Raw genomic sequence first — 3337 nt, forward strand, 5'->3', positions numbered from 1 at the left:
GCCTAATAGTTGACTTTAACTGGACAGGATGTTTATCTCAGGACTGATATAGCTTGTTTGCTTTAGGCACTGAAGCTAAAGGTCAACCTTCTAAGAGAACATGAAGCATGGATGAGAATTACATCTTTTATTTATGTTTTTCTGGAAACCTCAGATGTTTTTAGAGGGTTGAGATTTGCAGTAAGATTTTTAAAATTAAAAATATACCATGCTGAGCCAGTCCTAGCCCAGGCCCTGTGAGTGTGTGGGAGAGCTTCTGGTGACTGTGTGGGAGACCTACTGGCCCCAGTCCAGGCGAAACATGGGTGAGACCATCTTCCACCCCCTTGGGATGCCCTCCACCACTCCGCATTACCTCCCCTACTCCTCCTGCCCAGTAGGAATTTCTTCCACCTTCCAGGAGCCCCCAGACCCAGTCCTAGCCCAGGCCTGGTGAGTGTGTGGGAGAGTTTCTGGCTATCCTGCACCAGTGGGACCTACCGGTCCCAGCCCAGGCGCAGCGTGGGTAAGACCCTCTTCTACCCACTTGTGACACTCCCATCACTCTGCAGTACCTCCCTGACCCTGTCCACTTAGTAGGAATTTCTGCCACATTCCAAAAGCCCCAGACCCAGTCCCAGCCCAGGCCTGGTGAGTGTGTGGGAGAGCTTCTGGCTACCTTAAGCCGGGGGGGACCTACTGGTCCCAGCCCAGGTGCAGCATGGGTGACACCCTCTTTCACCCTCTTGGGACACCCCACATCACTCCAGAGTACCCCCCCACACCCTGACCACAGAGTAGGAATTTCTGTCGCTGTCCGGGAACCACCAGATACAGTCCTAGTCCAGGCCCATTGAGTGTGTGGGAGAGTTGCCTCTCCCTTCTACTTCACTTTGTCCCTTCCAGACTCAACTCAGGCCTGGCATACAGGCCTGGGGTGAAACTTTTCAGCTGCAATCCCTGCAGAGAGTATAGGAGACAAAAGAACCGAGTTAGTCCAGGAGAAGAACATCTTGCCAGAGGGCACAACAGGTTCACCCTCAAGGGCAGCAACAGGAAGGAGCTCAGCACAGCAGCCACACCCAAGCCAGGCATAGCTGGATAAATCCAAACTGTGTAGATCTGCACCTGAACTTCAGTAGATGCTAAGGCTATAATTGCACCAAAGATCTACAACAAAGGTCAGAAGACAGTGCTACACAAAATGACAATGAGAAGGAGCAAAATGCAATCTCAGAACCCAAGACCACCCATAACAACTGCACAGTACACTAACACAGAACAAATTGGGAATCACACAGCTGAAAGCAATGAATGAACAGCTTCTGAAATAAAGAAACAGCTGCAGAAAGGTATAGAGGAACTCAGATTGGAAATTAAAAAAGAAATCCCTGAATTAATAAAATCTGCAGTAAAGAATCAAATGCAGAAACATATGGAGGAAACCCAATGCCCACTGAGAAAAGTGCCAAGGACACTAGCTCGGCTCAAATGCATGAATTGATAGCATCGATAGGAAATAAGCAACAGCAGACAGTTATAGAGGAATTCAGAGCGCAATTCTTTTCTGAAATAAAAAAAGAATTGTCAGAACTCATAGCATCTGAAGTAAAGAAGCAACTACAGAAACTTAGGGAGGAGACCCAATTGGAAAAAAATACTGCAGTGAAAGAATTTATAACTGCTTCTAAAGAAGACATTGATAAAAAAAATAGAGGAGATTAGAAAAATGACAGGTTCCTTCAATGAGCAATACAGGAAAGAAATAGATCACATGAAGTAGAGTCAAAGAGATATAGAGAAAATTAAAATCTCAATCAAAGGCTTGCAAAATCATTTAAAGGAAAGTGAAGACAGAGTTTCAGATCTTGAAGAGGCTGGTGCAGCTAGGGAAAAGATAAGAAAAGATCTCTTAAAAACAACGAGGATGCAGGAAAGCATAATCCATCACCTGCAAGATGATGCAAAGATGAACAATGTGAGACTAATAGGCATCAATGAGAAAGAAGGAGTCAACACAAATGACATTAAAAAATATGGGCAGAAGTAATAGCAGAAAACTTCCCAAATAAGAGGAAACAATCTGACACTAGGGTAACAGAAGCATACAGAATGCCAAGTAACCTCAACCCAATGAAAGACACACCGAGACATATAATAGTCAAGATCCCAGAAATTCAGCACAAGAATAATCTACTGAAAGCCGCTAGAGAAAAGAAGCAGATCACATTCAAAGAAAAACCCATCAAAATAACAGCAAACTTCTCTTCACAAACCATGAAAGCAAGAAGAGCATGGAGCAGAGTACCTCAAGTCCTCTATGAAAACAAATTCGAGCCCAGACTACTATACTCTGCAAAATTCTCTTTCAAGTTGGATGGAGAAGTGAAATATTTTCATGACAAAGAACAGCTAAAGAATTTCATGATGACAAAGGCACCCCTACACAGACTACTGAAAGATATTCTAGATAGGAACCAAAATGATCAGAACTCAACAAATAAGATCAGAGGCAGCCAACTAAATAGGGCAGGAGTTAAACACAGGAGAAAAAAAGAGTAAATGACAACAAGTAAATAACATATCAATCGTAAGTCAATAATCTCAATTCTAACCATCAATGTAAATGGACTCAATTCACCAATTAAGAGAAATAGACTGGCACAGTGGATCAGGAAACAAAATCCAACAATATGCTGTATACAGGAAACACATTTAACTCATAAAGACATTCAAAGGTTGAAAGTCAAAGGATGGAACACAATATTACATGCCCAGCACCTCAGAAAAGACCAGGGATAGCAATCCAATTCTCAGATAGTCTCAACTTCAAACCAACATTGTTCAAGCGAAATAAAGAAGGCCACTGTATACTGGTAAGGGGAAAAATTCAAGAGGAAGAGGTAACACTCATAAATATGTATGCACCAATCACGGGAGCACCCAAATATATAAAGCAAATCTTTATGGACCTGAAAAATCTCATATGCAATACCACAATTTTAACAGGAGACCTTAACACCCCCTTATCCCCAAAAGATAGGTCCAGCAAACAAAAACTTAACAAAGAAATAACAGAACTGAATCAGAGCACGAAACAAATAGACTTGGAGGACATATACAGAGTGTTCCACCCAAACACAGCTGAATACACATTTTTCTCAGCTGCACATGGGTCATTTTCTAAAACAGACCGCATACTATTCCATAGGTCATGCTTAAGTATATGTAAGAAAACAGAAATTATAACATGCACATTATCTGACCACAGTGCAAAGAAACGGGAAAGAAATGATAAAAGAAACCAAAAACCCCTTAAATATATGGAAATTAAATGATACCCTACTCAGCAACCAAT

Source organism: Octodon degus, unplaced genomic scaffold (genome assembly GCF_000260255.1).
Source record: "Octodon degus isolate 3935 unplaced genomic scaffold, OctDeg1.0 scaffold00626, whole genome shotgun sequence".
Taxonomy (NCBI): Eukaryota; Metazoa; Chordata; class Mammalia; order Rodentia; family Octodontidae; genus Octodon; species Octodon degus.